Source organism: Canis lupus, chromosome 7 (assembly GCF_048164855.1).
Source record: "Canis lupus baileyi chromosome 7, mCanLup2.hap1, whole genome shotgun sequence".
Taxonomy (NCBI): Eukaryota; Metazoa; Chordata; class Mammalia; order Carnivora; family Canidae; genus Canis; species Canis lupus.
This window is the reverse complement of record NC_132844.1, coordinates 70095386-70106381: the sequence shown is the minus strand read 5'-3', so window position 1 is coordinate 70106381 and position 10996 is coordinate 70095386. Positions and strand designations below refer to the sequence as shown.

Here is a 10996-nt window from a genome sequence, read left to right as displayed (position 1 = left end):
ACAGTAAAAATTAGATGGTCAAAAGACCAGTGATCACCAGGGGTTCACTGGGAAAGAGGGAAGCAGAGTTGAATAGATGGAGCTCAGGGTATTTTGGGGGCAATGAAGCTATTCTGTATGATACTGAAATGGTGGATACATATAATTACACATTTGTCAAAACCCATAGAATGTACAATGCTACAGACTTTACTTAATAATGTGACAACATTGGCTCATCAATTGTAACAAATATACCAAACCAATGCAAGATGTTACTAACAGAGGAATTTAGGAGAAGGTAGGGAGTGACCGAACATATGAAAACTATCATATTTTTCCACCCAATTTTTCTGTAAACCTGAAACTCCTCTCCCCAGAAAGTATATTTTTAAGAAGAAAAAAAAAGAAGGCATGGTTTTATGTGGACAAAAACGCTATGACTGCACTTTTATTTTATACGTGATGAAATCAGAGAGGGGACATAATTTAAACTCAACATGCACAAAACAATTTACCATAAGAAAGTGTTTACCCAGGTCAGGAATATTAAATAAGCTTAGATTAAAATTAAGTTCTCTTGAATTTACTGAGTAATCCTCTATATACTAGTTTAAATTTTTAGTGCAGAGAGTTTTTTTTAAGTTTATTTATTTAAACGATCTCTACGCCCAACATGGGGCTCGAATTTACAATCCTGAGATCAAGAGCCACACGCTCGCCTGACTGAGCCATCCAGGCGCTCCACTGCAAGGAGATTTTTAATGTCCTTTTATGACCACTAATTATTGGTCTACAGCCAAGTTGCATATCTGATCTTTATTTTATAACTTACCAAAGACACTGAGGATATTAAACTAGAGTTACATTTTCCCATTTTTAATACAAAGAGTTTTTAGGAACAGAAAGTATTTCTATTTTAAAAAAAGAAAGAAAGAAAAAACGAAAGACCATTGTTTGAGCATTCATTATTAAATAAGCATAGTTATTTTTATGTGAGTCTGTACTTTTTCATCTTGCTTTTGCCATAGTATACCCGTTTGAACTAAGGTTTTATAATATGCATAGACTTTTTAAAATTTGCAACTTAATGGCAACTTTCTTGCCATTTGCAATGACCTGGATAGAGCTAAAGTGTATTATGCTAAGAGAAATTAGTCAGAGAACGACAAATACCACATGATTTCGCTCATATGTGGAATTTAAGAAACAAAAGAGATGAACACATGGGAAAGGGGAAAAAGGAGAGAGAGAAACAAACCATAAGAAACTCTTAAAGATAGAGTAGATGGAGGGAGGTGGGCGGGGGATGGGCTCCATAGGGGATGGGGATTAAGGAGGGTACCTGTAGTAATGAGAACTGGGCATTTTATTTAAGTGATGAACCACTGAATTCTACTCCTGAAACCAGTATTGCACTGTATGTTAACTAATTCGGATTTAAATAAAAATTTGAAGAATGAAAAAAAAAGGGAAGGTAACCTTTCCAACTAGAAAATCATTAAAAGATTCCATCTTCTGAGCGCTGATTTCTCTAACTTATTTAACCTAATTGTGTAACTTGAAGATAGAAATTTTTCTCTACAGTCTCGTGAAAACAGAATGACAGTGGAATTTAAGTTCACAGATACTGTACTTTGACCTTATCTCAGCCTGGAATTTTTCTTAAATGTTAGGAACATTTAAAGCATTAGGAACCTTGGTTAATTTCTTTTCTTTTCCCCTACGTATTTGAGACTCCTGTCTTGGATTCATGTGAGTTAATAGTGATTCTTGGAATCAATAAAAACAGGAGCTCCATTGAACATGACAGACAATGGTTTTTATTTTCTAATATTGTCCAGATGAGGACCTCATCCTAATTTAAGGACACCTTCCAAAGGAGGCTCCTTTCTTTGACACCTACAGTGTAGCCATACCAATTCTCAAGACACAAGCAGCAGACTCCAAGTCTTTACATTTCCTAAAGACATACAAATTGATCTGCGTTTTCTCTGGTGGAAACTGGATACCTGGTCAACTTTTCAGGGCCTTGTTTTTAAGTCAAGAAATGTGCAGCCTATTCTCTTTCTCCCTGTCTTGGTTTGCTTCCTGGGTTTACTTGGGTTATCCAGCTGACTTGCTGTTGCTGTAATAACAGGGCTGAGCATGCTATGTTGAGAGCCACCACTGAAAACCAGAAGAAGCTATTTTTTGAAAACCCTATCAGCTGATAAGATTCCTTTCTGATCACTCCTCATAATCTCTAGCTTTTTTTTTTTTTTTTTTTTTTTTCTAGTCTAGAGCAAATCTTTAGGAGCTGACCAGGATCCAAAGCTGTTGTAGCCTAAATTGGCTGTGATCTTCCCCATACTTGAGAGCGCTGAGCTTTAACATGGACCTTAGCCACCTGGAAGGCCTGCTGTGAGGGGGCAAAGCCAGACTCTTGACCCAGCAGGAATACATCAACCTGGTCCAGTGTAGCACCCTGGAAGATGTGAAAATTCATTTCCAGACCACTGATCATGGCAACTTCTTGGCTTATCCTCTTATGGCTTCCAAAATTGACACCAAGATGGAGAAAAAGCTATGCAGAGAATTTGGATATTTCTGGAATCATCCCCCAGAACCCTGAGCACATTTTTTTGCATACATGATGTGCAGTTACATGACAATGTGATTCTACTGATGAACGGTGCGTTGCCAAAAAAAAAAAAATCTGTGCAAGAAATTCTGGTGAAGTGCCACCTATTAGGCTATTTCACAGAAATGGAAACAGTCAACATTATGGAGACACTTTCCTATCCCTTTAATGCTGTTCTGGTTGAAATACCGTTAGCTACATTCTTTCTGGACTATATGTCTGAAAATACTGTAGATAAACTGAATATTGAATTACTGCATAATACGCTGTACAAATCTTACCTTGAAGCATTCTATAAATTCTGTAAGGATCATGGTGATGTCACAGCAGAAATTATGCATCCCATTCTTGAGTTTGAGGGTACCAGAGGTGCTTTTATCATGACGTTTAACCCTTTGTAACCGAACTGAGTAAAGACGACCGAGAGACCCTCTACCTGACCTGTGGCAAGCTCTGTCCTGAGCAACTATGCCTTCTGCTCAAGCAGAAGACTTTGACCAGATGAGGTGAGTAGAGGACCATTACAGACTTTACGGGCCTTTGTTTGAGACTGTGGTCATGGCACTGGAGGAAAGACATTGGAGGATGTGTTTTATGACTATGAGGTACAAATGAAAGTGCTGGCATTCAACATGCAATTCCACTATGGCGTGATTAACATATACACAAAGCTGAAGGAACAAGAAATGAAAAATATTGTGTGGATAGCAGAATGCTTTTCACAAAGACATTGAAGTAATATGAACAGTTACATTCCAATTTTATAACCAGTGTAGGGCCTCAAATGCAGAAAATCATAAATATTAAGAAGAGATTTTGAGGAAAATAAAAAGAATTGTGTTATATGATATGGGTTATACAAAAATAATCCATACTGCACCTTTGTGAGTTGCAGAACCCCTGGAAACAGAAAACCAACCCTGAAATGGTGTTTCTTTTTTTTTCCAGCAGCCTTAAATTTTGTTTCCACATTTATGTCTCATTTTTTATCATATCTTAGATATTAATTCTGATTAGCCCCATGGTGCTTTTTCTATTCTTATGTGGTTGTATTAAAAATCAGATCTAATTTTTTAAAAAGAAAAAAGAGAAATGTACAATTTCTGCACCAAAAACAGCTGGAGTGTGAGGTTCTAGATCCTCTTGGATACCTCACTTTCCACTTCACAATGGACCCATGTTTTTACACAGGAAGGGGGAAAAAATCTATCAAATAATGGAAGAAATAACTGGCTTCTTGGGAAGACTGAAAATTATCCAGCAACCTCTTTCCAAGGGGAAAATAATGCATATATTAGAAAAGAAAACACAATCATATGGCTTCCCAAAGCTTCTCAAACACCAGGCATCACCCACCTATGTGTCCTCCAGAGAGCAACAGGTGTACTGTAAATCAGGAAAAGCAACGATCTCAGGCTGCAAGTTCTGCACATTAATGGCTCCCATACTTCTTCCTATATCAATATGGGAAAACGGATTTTGCCAGACTTCAGTTCACAGAAGCAAGACACCTCACTAGAGTCTATAATGAAGCTAATTTAGATCACAAAACCTAGAGGTAGGTAACAATTTAGCTTGAAATTTTCCAGCAACCAGCTCAGAAAGGTGTTGAAAAGTGGCTATCCTATAAAACAAATTCAAAGAATAATTGATATGATACCCAGACCAGAAAATTTCTCAAGTTCCTATTTTTAAAAGTGAGCCTCTCAACAATTCTGTTTTAGGAAGTCTAATAGGGGTTTCACAGGTCTGTCTTTTATGGGATTGTTCAGTATAGGTAAATATTAGAGTCTCTAGGTGGTTCAGTCTGTTAAGTGGCTGCCTTCCACTCAGGTCATGAATCCTGGAGTTCTGGAATCGAGCCCTGTGTGGGGCTCCCTGTTCAGCTCTCTCCCTCCCCCACTCATGCTCTCTCCCCCTCTCTCTCAAATAAATAAATAAAATCTTTTTTTTTTAAGGTTTTATCTATTTACTCATGAGAGACACAGAGATAGAGGCAGAGACACAGGCAGAGAGAGAAGCAGGCTCCCTGCAGGGAACCCAATACGGGACTCGATCCCAAGATCCCAGGATCATGCCCTGAGCCAAAGGGAGACACTCAACCAACTGAGCCACCCAGGCACCGCACAAATAAAATCTTTAAAATATGTCGGTGGGATCCCTGGGTGGTGCAGCGGTTTGGCGCCTGCCTTTGGCCCAGGGCGCGATCCTGGAGACCCGGGATCGAATCCCACGTCAGGCTCCCAGTGCATGGAGCCTGCTTCTCCCTCTGCCTGTGTCTCTGCCTCTCTCTCTCTCTCACTGTGTGCCTATCATAAATAAATAAAAGTTAAAAAAAAAAAAAGTAAAATATATGTCGGTAAACAGCATCAAACCAAAAGATAATTCTGTAACAAGAATTCTACAGAGAGCCAACCCATTATAGAAGGATAAGTACAGCAATAGAAAAAAATACAAAGTAACCCAGAAAAATAAAGTGACTAACTCTTACTGCTATGAAGCAGGTCAAGAAAAGTTTCCTGGGGAAGGAATTTTGATAGATGTAACTTGGAATTTTCCAAGTAAGCTGTAGAAGGGGAACATTCCAGGCAGAAGAAACCACAAAAAAGTAAAGGCAGGCAATCATGAATCAGCATTTTTTTCATAGAGATCTATATCTATAATCAGATTAACTGGGGGAAAACGTGAAGTGGGGAGACACAGGAGAGGTAGGTAGTAGCAAGATCCAGAAATGCCTTCTATACTGTGTTAGAGATTTGATATTTATTTTAAAATAAGTAAAATTAACAAAGTTCTAAATGAGGACTTTAGAAATAATAGTAATGAAGCTGAGAGAATATACTTAAGGCTGTCTGGGAGGTGGAATTTACAATTAAGTATTGAGTAATAAAATAAGTGAAAGGGTCCATGGGGAGGTAAGAATGTGAGTCTAAAGTTTCTGATTCAGGGGATAAATGACAGGAAATCATTGAAATCCATTGGCCTATCTTGCACTTTAAAAGGTTTTTTTTGCCCATACATGTTTCTGCAACAATCATGCATTGGCCATTAGAGAAGAGCAATTCACTGAATTATGCGGGTATTTGAAATGTCAGCACACTTTATACACTATCTTTTTAAATCACATTCATTAATATTGCCTCTGACTTCATCAGAAAAGTTTTTAAGTACGCCACGGTAGCAGGTACAAGCTTCCCAAAATTCTAATTTTCACTCAAAAGTTTAAATTTTATCATTGGTAGCAGATATAATGAGCTGTTTTTTTGAAGTGACAGTCTCACTTTGTTCATATTCAAGAAAATGTCTCCCATATACCCAAGTCTGAATAACCAATTTTCTGTCAGTTGTTTGTTTTTCCAAATGAAAAAAAAAAAATGTGTTCCATAAAAAAAGTAGCTAATTCAGCTTGCAACTCAAAGTTTTCTCTGGAGACAACCACCATATTTTAGTATATAGCAGAAGAGCTTGATGGGTATTTCTTATTTCATCACAGAATATTTCTTAAAATGTACTCAGAGTTGAGATTTAATAGAAGTGATAATTATTTTTCCTTCATCAAGAACATTCTCTAGTGAAACTGACTTTTAAAAACTGTGGGTGTGTCATAATAAAGAATATAATGAGTGCTAAAGCAATTTGATGCTCTTATCTTGATTCATGCCAAGGCACTGGTAGTATTATCCACCATTGTTCTTACACTGTCAGTACACATATGAATACAGGTGTTGCAGGAAAAACCATGAGGGTCAAAAAAGGTTGTACAACACTGTTAATGATTTACCACCCCTGTGTCTATTGTCAAGATTCACATAAAAAAAGGTCAATGATTAGTTAGCAATGATACCAAATGAGTACAAGCCGGACAGCATGTCTAGACACATCTATAGATCGGTTCATTTATGTTTGCAGTTAAATCATTAACTTGACAGGTTACTCTATCATTGGAAAATGGTAGTACTATGCTTTCTTATACTGTCTTTTAATCAGGCAGGCATTTGTGAAACAATGCAACTGTTCAAGGCTTTATTAGTCTCTTTACTATTATGTAAGCTCCTCTAGCCAATGTAATGTTATCCTGTAAGAGGCTTTTACAGAGTTTGAAACATCTACATTTAAAACATTTAAGTCCCTGCCCAGGTAAGCCTTGGACTCTTGATTTAAGCTCAGGACATGATCTCAGGGTCTTGAGATCAGGCCCTGTGTCCAGCTACATACTGGGCATGGAACCTACTTAAGATTCTCTCTCTACCCCACCCCACCCTCCACCACATGCAAGCTCTCTCTCTCTCTCTGTCTCAAAAAAGAAAAATATCCTCTGATATATTTTTAAGCCATCCTTAAGTCCAAGAAAATGTATTATAAATATATTTTGTTTTATTTTAGAATAAAATATTCAATTCTAAAATAATAAATTTCATACAAAATTTTGAAAATTAAAAATGGTTTTGGAAAATATTTTAATATTGTTGCAAAACAAGATGAAATTAATTCTCATGTTTATGTATAGGTGCAGGAAAATCTTTGAGATTTAATAGTTATGATTTCCTGGAAGATAATGACATTACAGAGTATAGCTGATGTAACTGAAAAGAGCTGGTTGGAGCAAGGAGTAGTGAGAACAAATTGAGTTAATTTTTTTAAAAATATATGTATTTATATCCTAAACTCACTACCTTAGAAAATCCTTGAAAGTACAGTACACAATTTATTAACTGTTAGAACAATGATGTCATCCCATGCCTTTGGGAAACGCTACTGTTCACTCATGAGAGTGAAAGTGAAAAAGACAAAAAACATCTTTGTATTATAAATAGTTTTAACCTTGTGGACCTTATAAAAGAATCTCAGGAATCTCTCCTCCCCAGAGATCCTCTAGCCATAATTTGAGAACTACTGCACAAGTCAGTTAATGGTGCTAAGAAAATTGGCTATGTCCACAGGAGGCAAAAATCAGAAGCCAATTTCACACCATACAAAAATAAATTTCAAATGAATTAAAGGTCTAAATGTGAATAAGTAAAGCTGTTGGAAGAAAATATAGAAGAATATCTCTTTATTATCTCAGTGTAGATAGTCTGACAACAGCAAGTGCTGATGGAGAGATGGGGAGAAATTAGAATTTGCATACACTCGTGGTGGAAAAGTTAAGTAGTTTTCCTGCTTATTTCAACCACTTATTTCACATATGCAATACTGAATAAATTTTAAGGGTATGAATATCCTATATCCCAACAATTGTACTTCAGTTTATATGACCCAGAGCCTTAGAAAATCTCTCATCTATGTGCACAAGGAAATATGCATAAGGATGTTCATTGCAGCCTTGTTTATATTTAGTAGTCAGAGGATATCCATCAGTGGCTAAACAAGTGAATAAAATTGTGTTGTATTCATACAATATAAATTTCACAACCATTAAAATAAACTAAATGTACATATATCATGAAGACAAGTCTCAAAATGTAATGAAGACTGATTTGCACTCATTTTATTTTATTTTAATTTTGTATTTATTTATGATAGTCTGAGAGAGAGAGAGAGAGAGGCAGAGGGAGAAGCAGACTCCATGCACTGGGAGCCCGATGTGGGATTCGATCCCGGGTCTCCAGGATCGCGCCCTGGGCCAAAGGCAGGCGCCAAACCGCTGCGCCACCCAGGGATCCCTTTGCACTCATTTTAAACCAGTAATTGCATTGAGGAGAGAAAAAAAAGGTAGCACTGAAGTCAGGTGGAAACAACACAACTGTGTTTGGGTAGTAGGTGCATTGGTATTGTTCCCCATATATTCTGTATTTGAAGTGTTTAATGTTAATTATAACAACATAAAATGTACCCCAGGTCCTTTGTGCTGTCAATTACAGAGTATCTGCTTCTCTTATCAAACTTTTTATTCTTATAATTGCTTTACAGGTAATAAAATAAGTTTTAAATTAATTCTGTCTAGTTGTAACATAATCAGGTTTGTTAATTATGTCTAGTTCTTTGGGCAATAACAATTGACTTTGTTTCAGTGCTTAGTATTTTTTAAAATTCATTAGTTTGCTCATCTCTTTGATTTTTATTTTAATGTACCTTAATCATGACCTATTTTAAACATAAAGATTAATGGATATCCATTGCCCAAGCACCCAACTTTATTAAATCTTAATATTGTGCCTTGTTTCAAATCTATTTTTTAAGATGTTAATGTCTATAATATAGTTGATGTCTCTGGACCCTTCCATTTCTTTTTTTCCTTTGCCAGATATGACGACCCAGCATGAAGTCAATTTTATCATTACTATGCATGTTTTAATACTTCCACTAAATATTTGTGAATCCTTAGACATTATAAAGTATTGTTTTATATAGAGTTTTAAGTTTTATAAATTGATATCTATGTGTATTCTACAGCCGTTTTTGTTGTTGTTGTTGTTGTTAACATATTTTTTAGTCTTATGTAGGTTGATCAGTGTAGTTCAGGTTTATCCACTTAAAGTGCTGTAGTGTGTACTATTGTATGAGTATGCCACAACTTATTAATCCATTCCAATCGTAATGGACTTTAGGTTGGTTTCTGGATTGTGGTTTGAGTGTGTGTTTGTCTTGCTTTGGCTTGGTCTCACTTGTTTTTGCTACAATAGACATTTATGTACATGTCGATTTGGGTATAAGAGTTTTATTAGGTTAAGTTTTGTTAAACATTTTTCTTAAATTTCAAGGATAATTTAGAAGCTAGTATTATCAACAGCAAAGAAACATTTATCTGGATTTTGGCAATTCTTTAGTGCCATTCCTTTTTTCTTCCCGTTTGAGTAACAAACTTTTATCCCATTTACTTCCATATCTATATATCCATCCCTCATTTCACCTAGGAATTGGGAGATGCCTGGAATAATAGTCACCTTTTCAAGTAATAATAGTAACAATTTAACAATAGTTGTTTCTGAGTGGAAGAATTCAAGGGGAGTATTTCCTCTTATCTTGATACTTACCCTGTGTTGCTTGAATTTTTAGTTAACAGGCAGGTATCACTTTTTAATAAAAATAGTACATTATTTCAAAAACTAAATCCATGAGTCTGAGTTAGAGTAAGTGATATGGTAGCTGGGCTGAACTCCTAAGTGGTGGCAAAAATGAGGGAGCTGAAAATTCAAAAGGATAGAGGAAAGGTAGGAATTTTCTGGACCCTGAAATCAATGGCTATTGCCACACTTCTCTAAAAGTTCTATGTGAATATATAGGAAAAGAACCCTGGGAACTTTGGTAACTGCTCCAGAGAGAGGCTTGTTGTTTTATGAAAACCTGTAATAACTCCTTATGGAAAAGAATAATCACATATCATTTGCTATGTATTGGAATAACTGCCTCTACATAGTGGTGTGGTCTTGCGCAAGCCTTTTCTAGTTTGTCTAAGCTCTAGCTTTCTTTATCTATGATAGGATATGAGACTATATCTGAGGTGACTTCCATATGTAAATCTGCATTGAACCATTCTACTCAGATACCCCATTGGTTTGCTTAAAGGATAATTTTGTCCATTATTAAAAGCGTTGTTTCACCAAAATAGTAATTTACTGAATATTCATTGGTTTTAACTTTATTAACTTTAGTAAATGGTTCATCACAGAGTTCCTTTAAATGCTAAGATTTTCGAGTATTATTTCAACCATTCGGAAGACATTTTTGAATATCCACCATGAATCTGATGCTATTTGAGTTGCCAGAGATACAAGAATGAGCAAGACAGATGCAGTCTCTTTATCACAAAGCTTATAGTTGAATGCATCTTATTTAAAATATGATTCAAGCGCCCCGCCCCGTGGCTCAGCGGTTTAGCGCCGCCTCCACCCCAGGGCGTGATCCTGGAGACCCAGAATTGAGTCCCACATCAGGCTCCCCGCATGGAGCCTGCTTCTTCTTATGCCTGTGTCTCTCTCTGCCTCTCTCTCTCTCTCTCTCTCGAATAAATAAATAAAATCTAAAATAAATAAATAAATATGATTCAAGACTTTAAGGAACACAGCCAATCCATAAATCAATAAAGAGAAAAATTTCCAATATCATGTCATTGACAGAGATGAATGTATATATATTTAAATTTTAAAACTTTTTTTTAAAGTAGACGGAGGTAGGGGGTTTGGGGGGGGTGGGGGGTGGGGATAAGCATAGTAAAATCCTTAAATTATTTTTTTTAATCCTTAAATTAAAAAAAAAAATCATTGGCAAATTTTAGCCCATAGATGTCAGCAAAGACCCACCTGTGGGCAAGAAAACATTTTGCCAGAGGATGTAGTGTTTAAATTTGTCTTATGTTTCTTTCCCTTCTGTTATATTCATTTTTGTGTTCTCTGTAACTTATTTTTTAAGATTTTATTTATTTATTTGACAGAGAGAAAGAGAGCACAAGCAGGG

The 10996-nt window shown here is 36.1% G+C and overlaps 1 pseudogene; it reads left to right on the top strand.

The window, feature by feature from the left end:
• Positions 1-1304: 1304 nt before the first annotated feature.
• LOC140636427 (V-type proton ATPase subunit d 2 pseudogene) lies at positions 1305-10591 on the top strand (annotated as a pseudogene).
• Positions 10592-10996: the final 405 nt, after the last annotated feature.